Source organism: Mustelus asterias, chromosome 18 (assembly GCF_964213995.1).
Source record: "Mustelus asterias chromosome 18, sMusAst1.hap1.1, whole genome shotgun sequence".
Classification (NCBI taxonomy): Eukaryota; Metazoa; Chordata; class Chondrichthyes; order Carcharhiniformes; family Triakidae; genus Mustelus; species Mustelus asterias.
Genome location: NC_135818.1, coordinates 50,573,158 through 50,585,841, shown reverse-complemented (window position 1 = coordinate 50,585,841; position 12,684 = coordinate 50,573,158).

The following is a 12,684-nucleotide window of genomic DNA, read 5'->3' as shown; positions in this document are numbered from 1 at the left end:
CACTATTTTCTCACTCTCATTGCCAATCTCACTATTTTCTCACTCCCACTGACGATCTCACTGTTTTCACACTCCCTCGCCGATCTCAGTATTCTCACTCTTCCTGATCTCACTATTTTCTTACTCTCCCTATCAATCTCACTATTTTCTCCCTCTCCCTATCAACCTCATTATTTTCTCCCTCTCCCTGTCAATCTCACTGTTTTCTCACTCTCCCAGCCAATCTCACTATCTTCTCACTCCCCGTTTTTCTCATTGTTTTTCGCTCTCTCTATCTCTCTCACTATTTTGTCACCCTCCCTGTCGATCTCACTATTTTCTCACTGCCCCTGCCGATCTCACTGTTTTCTCATTCTCCCTGTCAATCTCACTATGTTCTCACTCTCATTGCCAATCTCACTATTTTCTCACTCCGTCTCAATCTCACTATGTTCTCACTCTTCCTGTCCATCTCGCTGCTTCCTCACTCTCACTGCCGATCTCACTATTTTCTCATTCCCACTGACGATCTCACTGTTTTCACACTCCCCCGCCGATCTCAGTATTCTCACTCTTCCTGATCTCACTATTTTCTTACTCTCCCTGTCGATCTCACTATTTTCTCACTTCACCTGCTGCTCTCACTACTTTCTCACTCTCCCTGTCAATCTCACTATTTTTCCACTCTCCTTGCCAATCTCACTATTTTCTCACTCTCACTGCCGATCTCACTGTTTTCGCACTCTCCCTGCCAATCTTACTATTTTCTCACTCCCCATTTTTCTCATTGTTTTCTCACTCTCGCTGTCTCTCTCACTATTTTCACACTCTACCTGTCGATCTCACTATTTTCACACTCTACCTGTCGATCTCACTATTTTCTCACTCTCCCTGTCGATCTCACTCTCTCTGTCGATCTCACTATTTTCACACTCCCCCTGCTGATCTCACTATTTTCTCACTCCTCCTGCTGTACTCACTATTTTCTGACTGTCATTGCCGATCTCACTATTTTCACACTCTCCCTGCCAATATCACTATTTTCTCACTGCCCCTACTGATCTCACTGTTTTCTCACTTTCACTGACGATCTCACTATTTTCTCACTCTCCCTGTCGATCTGTATTTTCTCACTCTCGCTGATGTACTCACTGCTTTCTCACTCTTCCTCTTTTTCTCATTGGTTTCTTATTCTCCCTGTCAATCTCACTGTTTTCTCACTCTCCCTGACAATTGCACTATTTTCTCACTCTCATTGCCAATCTCCCTATTTTCTCACTCCCTCTCAATCTCAGTATGTTCTCACTCTCCCTGTCCATCTCACTGCTTTCTCACTCTCATGCCGATCTCACTATTTTCTCATTCTCACTGATGATCTCATTGTTTTCACACTCTCCCTGTTGATCTCACTATTTTCTCACTCTCCCTGCCACTCTCACTATTTTCTCACTCTCCCTATCGACCTCTCTTTTCTCTCACTCTCACTGCCGATCTCACTACTTTCTCACTCTCTCTGCCGAACTCACTATTTTCTCACTCTCATTGCCAATCTCACTATTTTCTCACTCTCGCTGCCCATCTCACTTTTTTCTCACTCCCGCTGCCGATATCGCTATTTTCTCACTCTCGCTGTCGAACACACTTTTCTCACTCTTTTCTCACTCTCTCTGTCGATCTCACTATTTTCACACTCTCCCTGCCGATCTCACTATTTTCTCACTCCCCCTGCCGATCTCATTATTTTCTCACTCTCCCTGCCGATCTCACTATTCTCTCACTCTCGCTGCCAAGCTCACTGTTTTCTCACTCTTGCTGCCGATCTCAACATTTTCTCACTCTCGCTGCTGATCTCACTATTTTCTCACTCCCACTGCCGATCTCACTATTGTCTAACACTCGCTGTCGAACACACTTTTCTCATTCTCCCTGTCAAGCTCACTCTTTTCTCACTGTCTCTGTCGATCTCACTATTTTCACACTCTCACTGCCGATCTCACTGTTTTCTCACTCCCCCTGCCGATCTCACTATTTTCTCACTCTCGCTGCCAATCTCACTGTTTTCTCACTCTTGCTGCCCATCTCACTATTTTCTCACTCTCGCTGCCAATCTCACTGTTTTCTCACTCTCCCTGTCGATCTCACTATTTTCTCACACGTCCTGCGGCTCTCTCTATTTTCTCACTCCCCCTGCCAATCTCAGTATTTTCTCACTCCCCATTTTTCTCATTGTTTTCTCACTCTCCCTGTCTCTCTCACTATTTTCTCACTCCCCCTGCAGTTTTCACTACTTTCTCACTCCTCCTGTCAATCTCATTGTTTTTCTCACTCTCCCAATCAATCTCACTATGTTCTCACTCCCCCTGTCAATCTCACTATTTTCGCCCTTTCCCTGTCGATCTCACTGTTTTCTCACTCCCCCTGCCAATCTCACTATCTTCTCACTCCCCCTGTTTTTCTCATTGTTTTCTCACACTCCCTAGCTCTCTCACTATTTTCTCACTCTCCCTGTCGATCTCACTCTCTTCTCACTCCCCCCGGTTTTCTCATTGTTTTCTCACTCTCCCTGTCTCTCTCACTATTTTGTCACTCTCCCTGTCGATCTCACTACTTTTGCACTCTCCCTATCAATCTCACTATTTTCTCACTGTCCCTGCCGATCTCACTGTTTTTGCACTCTCCCTGCCAATCTTACTATTTTCTCACTCCCCGTTTTTCTCATTGTTTTCTCACTCTCGCTGTCTCTCTCACTATTTTCACACTCTACCTGTCAATCTCACTATTTTCACACTCTACCTGTCGATCTCACTATTTTCTCACTCTCTCTGTCGATCTCACTATTTTCACACTCCCCCTGCCGATCTCACTGTTTTTTCACTCTCCCTGCTGATCTCACTATTTTCTCACTCTCGCTGCCAATCTCACTATTTTCTCACTCTCTCTGTCGATCTCACTATTTTCTCACTCTACCTGTCGATCTCACTATTTTCTCACTCTCCCTGTCGATCTCACTCTCTCTGTCGATCTCACTATTTTCATACTCCCCCTGCCGATCTCACTGTTTTCTCACTCCCCCTGCTGATCTCACTATTTTCTCACCCTCCCTGCCGATCTCACTATTCTCTCACTCTTGCTGCCAATCTCACTCTTTTCTCACTCCCTCTGTCGATCTCACTATTTTCACACTCTCCCTGCCGATCTTACTGTTTTCTCACTCCCCCTGCTGATCTCACTATTTTCTCACTCCCCCTGCCGATCTCTCTATTTTCTCACTCTCCCTGCCGATCTCACTATTCTCTCACTCTCGCTGCCAATGTTACTGTTTTCTCACTCTTGCTGCCGATCTCACTATTTTCTCACTCTCCCTGTCAATCTCACTATTTTCTCACCCTTCCTGATCTCACTATTTTCTTACTCTCCCAGTCGATCTCACTATTTTCTCACACGTGCTGCCACTCTCTCTATTTTCTCACTCCCCCGCCAATCTCAATATTTTCTCACTCCCCCAGTTTTTCTCATTGTTTTCTCACTCTCCCTGTCTCTCTCACTATTTTCTCACTCTCCCTGTTGATCTTACGATTTTCTCACTCCCCCTGCAGTTCTCACTACTTACTCACTCTCCCTGTCAATCTCACTACTTTCTCACTCCCCCTGTCAATCTCACTATTTTCTCACTCTCCCAATCAATCTCACTATTTTCTCACTCTCCCTGTCAATCTCACTATTTTCTCACTCCCACTGTTTTTCTCATTGTTTTCTCACACTCCCTGTCTCTCTCACTATTTTGTCACTCTCCCTGTCCATCTCACTATTTTCTCACTCCCCCTGCCGTTCTCACTTTCTCACTCTCCCTGTCAATCTCACTATTTTCTCACTGCCGCTGTCGATCTCACTATTTTCTCCCTCCCCCTGTCAATCTCACTATTTGCTCACTCTTCCTGCCGATCCCACTCCTTTCTCACTCTCCCTGTCGATCTCATTGTTTTCTCACTCTCGCTGCCGATCTCACTCCTTTCTCACTCTCGCTGCCGATCTCACTATTTTCTCACTTTCGCTGCCGATCTCACTATTTTCTCACTCTCCCTGTCGATCTGTGTTTTCTCACTCTCGCTGATGTACTCACTGTTTTCTCACTCTTCCTCTTTTTCTCATTGTTTTCTTATTCTCCCTGTCAATCTCACTGTTTTCTCACTCTCCCTGACAATTGCACTATTTTCTCACTCTCATTGCCAATCTCTCTATTTTCTCACTCCCTCTCAATCTCAGTATGTTCTCACTCTCCCTGTCCATCTCACTGCTTTCTTACTCTCATGCCGATCTCACTATTTTCTCATTCTCACTGACGATCTCATTATTTTCACACTCTCCCTGTCGATCTCACTATTTTCTCACTCTCCCTGTCGACCTCTCTATTTTCTCAGTCTCCCTGCCAATCTCACTATTTTCTCACTGCACCTACTGATCTCACTGTTTTCTCACTCTCGCTGCCGAAATCACTATTTCTCACTCTCATTGCCGATCTCACTATTTTCTCACTCTCGCTGCCCATCTCACTTTTTTCTCACTCCCACTGCCAATCTCACTATTTTCTCACTCTCGCTGTCGAACACACTTTTCTCACTCTTTTCTCACTCTCTCTGTCGATCTCACTATTTTCACACTCTCCCTGCCGATCTCACTATTTTCTCACTGTCCCTGCCGATCTCACTGTTTTTGCACTCTCCCTGCCAATCTTACTATTTTCTCACTCCCCGTTTTTCTCATTGTTTTCTCACTCTCGCTGTCTCTCTCACTATTTTCACACTCTACCTGTCGATTCACTATTTTCACACTCTACCTGTCGATCTCACTATTTTCTCACTCTCAATGTCGATCTCACTCTCTCTGTCGACCTCACTATTTTCATACTCCCCCTGCCGATCTCACTGTTTTCTCACTCCCCCTGTTGATCTCACTATTTTCTCACTCTCCCTATCAATCTCACTATTTACTCACTCTCCCTGTCGATCTCACTACTTTCTTACTGTCCCTGCTGATCTCGCTGTTTTCGCACTCTCCCTGCCAATCTTACGATTTTCTCACTCCCCGTTTTTCTCATTGTTTTCTCACTCTCGCTGTCTCTCTCACTATTTTCATACTCCCCCTGCCGATCTCACTGTTTTCTCACTCCCCCTGCCGATCTCACTATTTTCACACTCTCCCTGTCGATCTCACTATTTTCCCACTCTCCCTGTCAATCTCACTATTTTCTCACTGCCCCTACTGATCTCACTGTTTTCTCACTCTCGCTGCCGATCTCACTATTTTCTCACTCTCTCTGCTGATCTCACTATTTTCTCACTTTCGCTGCCGATCTCACTATTTTCTCACTCTCCCTGTCGATCTGTGTTTTCTCACTCTCGCTGATGTACTCACTGTTTTCTCCCTCTTCCTCTTTTTCTCTTTGTTTTCTTATTCTCCCTGTCAATCTCACTGTTTTCTCACTCTCCCTGACAATCGCACTATTTTCTCACGCTCGCTGCCGATCTCATTATTTTCTCACTCTCATTGCCAATCTCACTATTTTCTCACTCCCTCTCAATCTCACTATGTTCACACTCTCCCTGTCCATCTCACTGCTTTCTCACTCTTGCTGCCGATCTCACTATTTTCTCATTCTCACTGACGATCTCACTGTTTTCTCACTCTCCCTGTCGACCTCACTATTTTCTCACTGTCCCTGCCGATCTCACTGTTTTTGCACTCTCCCTGCCAATCTTACTATTTTCTCACTCCCCGTTTTTCTCATTGTTTTCTCACTCTCGCTGTCTCTCTCACTATTTTCACACTCTACCTGTCGATCTCACTATTTTCTCACTCTCCCTGTTGATCTCACTCTCCCTGTCGATCTCACTATTTTCACACTCCCCCTGCCGATCTCACTGTTTTCTCACTCCCCCTGCTGATCTCACTATTTTCACACTCTCGCTGCCAATCTCACTATTTTCTCACTCTCCCTGTCGATCTCACTATTTTCACACTCTACCTGTCGATCTCACTATTTTCTCACTCTCCCTGTCGATCTCACTCTCTCTGTCGATCTCACTATTTTCATACTCCCCCTGCCGATCTCAATGTTTTCTCACTCCCCCTGCTGATCTCACTATTTTCTCACTCCTCCTGCCGATCTCACTATTTTCTGACTGTCATTGCCGATCTCACTATTTTCTCACTCGCCCTGTCGATCTCACTATTTTCCCACTCTCCCTGCCAATCTCACTATTTTCTCACTGCCCCTACTGATCTCACTGTTTTCTCACTCTCGCTGCCGATCTCACTATTTTCTCACTCTCTCTGCTGATCTCACTATTTTCTCACTTTCGCTGCCGATCTCACTATTTTCTCACTCTCCCTGTCGATCTCACTATTTTCTCCCTCTCCCTGTCGATCTCACTAATTTCTCAGTCTCTCTGCCGATCTCACTATTTTCTCACTTTCGCTGCCGATCGCATTATTTTCTCACTCTCCCTGTCGATCTGTTTTCTCACTCTCGCTGCTGATCTCAGTATTTTCTCACTGTCCCTGTCAATCTCACTAGTTTCTCACTCCCCCGTCAATCTCACTAATTTCTCACTCTCCCTGTGGATCTCACCGTTTTCTCACTCTCGCTGCCGATCTCACTATTTTCTCAAACTCACTGCCGAGCTCACTGTTTTCTCACTCCCCCACCGATCTCAGTATTGTCTCACTCTTCCTGCCAATCGCATCATTTTCTTACTCTCCCTGTCGATTTCACTATTTTCTCACTCTCCCTACCGATCTCACTATTTTCTCGCTCTCCCTGTCTCTCTTGGGCGGCACGGTAGCACAATGGTTAGCACTGCTGCTTCACAGCTCCAGCGTCCCGGGTTCGATTCCCAGCTCGGGTCACTGTCTGTGTGGAGTTTGCACATTCTCCCCGTGTCTGCGTGGGTTTCCTCCGGGTGCTCCGGTTTCCTCCCACAGTCCAAAGATGTGCGGGTTAGGTTGATTGGCCAGGTTAAAAAAAAAATTGCCCCTTAGAGTCCTGGGATGCGTAGATTAGCGGGTAAATATGTGGGGTGGATTGTGGTCGGTGCAGACTCGATGGGCCGAATGGCCTCCTTCTGCACTGTAGGGTTTCTATGATTTCTATGATTTCTCTCACTATTTTCTTACTGTCCCTGTTGATCTCACTATTTTCTCACTCACCCCGGAAGTTCCCATTACTTTCTCACTCTCCCTGCCGATCTCACTATTTTCGCACTCTCCCTGCCGATCTCACTATTTTCTCACTCCTCCTGCTGATCTCACTAGCTTCTCACTCTCATTGCCGATCTCACTAATTTCTCACTCTCCCTGTCGATCTCACTATTTTCTCACTCCACCTGCCGCTCTCACTATTTTCTCACTCCACCTGCCATTCTCACTACTTTCTCACTCTCCCTGTGAATCTCACTATTTTCCCACTCTCCTTGCCAATCTCACTATTTTCTCACTCCCTCTACCTATCTCACTATTTTCTCACTCTCGCTGCCGATCGCATTGTTTTCTCACTCTCACTGCCGATCTCACTGTTTTCTCACACCCCGCCGATCTCACTATTGTCTCACTCTTCCTGATCTCACTGTTTTCTTACTCTCCCTGTCGATCTCACTATTTTCTCACACTTCCTGCTGCTCTCTCTATTTTCTCACTCCCCCTGCCAATCTCAATATTTTCTCACTCCCCCAGTTTTTCTCATTGTTTTCTCACTCTCCCTGTCTCTCTCACTATTTTCTCACTCTCCCTGTTGATCTTACTATTTTCTCACTCCCCCTGCAGTTCTCACTACTTTCTCACTCCCCTGTCAATCTCACTATTTTCTCAGTCTCCCAATCAATCTCACTATCTTCTCACTCCCCCTGTTTTTCTCATTGTTTTCTCACTCTCCCTGTCTCTCTCACTATTTTGTCACTCTCCCTGTCGATCTCACTATTTTCGCACTCTCATTGCCGATCTCACTATTTGCTCACTCTCCCTGATGATCCCACACCTTTCTCACTCTCACTGCCGATCTCACTATTTTCTCACTCCACCTGCCGATCTCACTATTTTTGCACTCTCCCTTCTGATCTCACTAGTTTCTCACTCTCATTGCCGATCTCACTAATTTCCCGCTCTCCCTGTCGATCTCACTGTTTTCTCACTCTCACTGCCGATCTCACTATTTTCTCACTCTCCCTGTCGATCTCAGTGTTTTCTCACTCTCGCTGATGTACTCACTGTTTTCTCACTCTCCCTCTTTTTCTCATTGTTTTCTTATTCTCTCTGTCAATCACACTATTTTCTCACTCTCACTGCCGATCTCACTATTTTCTCACTCTCATTGCCAATCTCACTATTTTCTCACTCCCTCTCAATCTCACTATGTTCTCACTCTCCCTGTCCATCTTACTGCTTTCTCACTCTCGCTGCCGATCTCACTATTTTCTCATTCCCACTGACGATCTCACTGTTTTCACACTCCCCCGCCGATCTCACTATTTTCCTACTCTCCCTGTCGATCTCACTATTTTCTCACTCCACCTGCCGCTCTCATTATTTTCTCACTCCACCTGCCGTTCTCACTACTTCCTCACTCTCCCCTTCAATCTCACTATTTTCCCACTCCCCTTGCCAATCTCACTATTTTCTCACTCCCTCTACCTATCTCACTATTTTCTCACTCTCATTGCCGATCACACTGTTTTCTCACTCTCCCTGTCCATCTCACTGCTTTCTCACTCTCACTGCCGATCTCACTATTTTCTCATTCCCACTGACGATCTCACTGTTTTCTCACTCCCCCGCCGATCTCAGTATTGTCTCACTCTTCCTGATCTCACTATTTTCTTACTCTCCCAGTCGATCTCACTATTTTCTCACACTTCCTGCCGCTCTCTCTATTTTCTCACTCCCCCTGCCAATCTCAATATTTTCTCACTCCCCCCGTTTTTCTCATTGTTTTCTCACTCTCCCTGTCTCTCTCACTATTTTCTCACTCTCCCTGTTGATCTTACTATTTTCTCACTCCCCCTGCAGTTCTTACTACTTTCTCACTGTCCCTGTCAATCTCATGACTTTCTCACTCCCCTGTCAATCTCACTATTTTCTCACTCCCCCTGTCGATCTCACTGTTTTCTCACTCCCCCTGTTTTTCTCATTGTTTTCTCACTTTCCCTGTTTCTCTCACTATTCTGTCACTCTCCCTGTTGATCTCACTATTTTCTCACTCTCATTGCCAATCTCACTATTTTCTCTCTCTCCCTGTCTCTCTCACTATTTGCTCACTCTCCCTGCTGATACCACACCTTTCTCACTCTCGCTACCGATCTCACTATTTTCTCACTCTCCCTGTCGATCTCACTATTTTCTCAATCCCCCTTCTGATCTCACTAGTTTCTCACTCTCATTGCCGATCTCACTAATTTCTCACTCTCCCTGTCGATCCCACTGTATTGTCACTCCTGATCTCACTATTTTCTCACTCTCACTGCCGATCTGACTGTATTCTCACTCCTGATCTCACTATTTTCTCACTCCCGATCTGACTGTTTTCTCACTCCCCCGTCGATCTCAGTATTGTCTCACTCTTCCTGCCGATCTCACTATTTTCTCACTCTTCCTGCCGATCTCACTATTTTCTCACTGCCCGTGCCGATCTCACTATTTTCTCACTCTCATTGCCGATCTCACTATTTTCTCACTCCCCCTGCTGATCTCACTATTTTCTCACTCCCCCTTCTGATCTCACCAGTTTCTCACTCTCATTGCCGATCTCACTAATTTCTCACTCTCACTGTCGATCCCACTATTTTCTCTCTCTCCCTGTCAATCTCACTATTTTCTCCCTCTCCCTGTCGATCTCACAATTTTCTCACTCCCCCTGCCATTCTCACTACTTTCTCACTCTCCCTGTCAATCTCACTACTTTCCCACCCTCATTGCCGATCTCACTATTTTCTCACACTCCCTGTCTCTCTCACTATTTGCTCACTTTCCCTGCCGATACCACACCTTTCTCACTCCCCCTGCCGATCTCATTATTTTCTCACTTCCCCTGCCGATCTCACTATTTTTGCACACTCTCTGCCGATCTTACTATTTTCCCACTCCCCCTGCTGATCTCACTATTTTCTCACACTCCCTGTCTCTCTCACTATTTGCTCACTTTCCCTGCCGATACCACACCTTTCTCACTCCCCCTGCCGATCTCATTATTTTCTCACTTCCCCTGCCGATCTCACTATTTTTGCACACTCTCTGCCGATCTTACTATTTTCCCACTCCCCCTGCTGATCTCACTAATTTCTCACTCTCCCTGTCGATCTCACTGTATTCTCACTCCTGATCTCACTAGTTTCTCACTCTCACTGCTGATCTGACTGTTTTCTCACTCCCCCGCCGATCTCAGTATTGTCTCACTCTTCCTGCCGATCTCACTATTTTCTTACTCTTCCTGCCGCTCTCACTATTTTCTGACTCTCATTGCCGATCTCACTATTTTCTCACTCTCCCTGTCTCTCTCACTGTTTTCTCACTCTCGCTGCCGATCTCACTGTTTTCTCAAACTCGCTGCCGCTCTCACTATTTTCTCACTCCCCCTGCCGTTCTCACTACTTTCGGAGTCTCCATATCAATCACAGCATTTTCTCACTCTCCCTGTCAATCTCACTATATTCCCACTCTCCCTGCCAATCTCACTATTTTCTCACTCCCCCTACTGATCTCACTATATTCTCACTCTCGCTGCCGATCTCACTGTTGTCTCACTCTCACTGCCGATCTCACTATTGTTGCACCCTTACTGCCGATCTCACTATTTTCTCACTCCCCCTGCTGATCTCATTATATTCTCACCCCCCTGCCGATCTCACTATTTTCTCACTCTCACTGCCGATCTCACTGTTTTCTCACTCCCCCGCCGATCTCAGTATTGTCTCACTCTTCCTGCCCATCTCACTATTTTCATACTCTCCCTGTCGATCTCACTATTTTCTTACTCTCCCTGTCAATCTCACTATTTTCTCATTCTCCCTGTCAATATCACTATTTTCTCACTCCCCCTGTCGATCTCACAATTTTCTCATTCTCCCTGTCAATCTCACTATTTTCTCACTCCCCCTGTCGATCTCACTATTTTCTCACTCCTCCTGCTGATCTCACTATTTTCTCACTCCCCTGCCGATCTCACTATTTTCGCACTCTCCCTGCCGATCTCACTATTTTCTCATTCCCCCTGCTGATCTCACTATTTTCTCACTCTTGCTGCTGATCTCACTACTTTCTCACTCTCATTGTCGATCTCACGGTTTTCTCACTCTCCTTGTCAATCTCACTATTTTCTCACTCTCACTGCCGATCTCACTATTTTCTCACTCCCCCTTCTGATCTCACCAGTTTCTCACTCTCATTGCCGATCTCACTAATTTCTCACTCTCCCTGTCAATCTCACTATTTTCACACTCTCCCTGTCGATCTCACTATTTTCTCACCCCCCTGCCGTTCTCACTACTTTCTCACTCTCCCTGTCAATCTCACTACTTTCTCACCCTCATTGCCGATCTCACTATTTTGTCACACTCCCTGTCTCTCTCACTATTTGCTCACTTTCCCTGCCGATACCACACCTTTCTCACTCCCCCTGCCGATCTCACTATTTTCTCACTCCCCCTGCCGATCTCACTATTTTTGCACTCTCTCTGCCGATCTCACTATTTTCTCACTCCCCCTTCTGATCTCACTAGTTTCTCACTCTCACTGCCGATGTCACTAATTTCTCACTCTCCCTGTCGATCCCACTGTATTCTCACTCCTGATCTCACTAATTTCTCACTCTCACTGCCGATCTGACTGTTTTCTCACTCCCCCGCCGATCTCAGTATTGTCTCACTCTTCCTGCCGATCTCATTATTTTCTCACTGCCCCTGCCGTTCTCACCATTTTCTCACTCTCGCTGTCAATCTCACTATTTTCTCACTCTCCCTGTCAATCTCACTATTTTCTCACTCTCCCTGTCAATCTCACTATTTCCTCACTCTCCCTGTCAATCTCACTATTTTCTCACTCTCCCTGTCAATCTCACTATTTTCTCACTCTCCCTGTCGATCTCACTATTTTCTCACTGTCCCTGTCGATCTCACTATTTTCTCACTCTCCCTGTCGATCTCGCTATTTTCTCACTCTCCCTGTCGATCTCACTATTTTCTCACTCTCCCTGTCGATCTCACTATTTTCTCACTCTCCCTGTCGATCTCACTATTTCCTCACTCTCCCTGTCAATCTCACTGTTTTCTCCCTCCCCCCATCGATCTCACTATTTTCTCACTCCTGCCGATCTCACTGTTTTCTCACACCCCCTTGCTGCTGCCACTCCCCCTGCTGATCTCAGCCTATTTGTTCCAGGTGTAACTTTATCATGGGTGTTTCCAACGCATCAAACATTGAAACGGGCAGCGTCACGTCAGTGTCATTGATTTCCCACTGATTGCGCTGTGGGGCTGCTTCAGCTGTTTGCCCTTTGGAGAAGCATCAAATTATCAGCAACAGCTTCTGGATTTCTGCATCATTCTGTACATGTGTGGAGTCCAGAGGTTGTTCTTGGTTTCAGTGAAGTAGTGGTTATGAACAAGGCCAGATTCACCATCATTAGCACCACATAATCCAGGCCATTATTATTATAATGAGCAC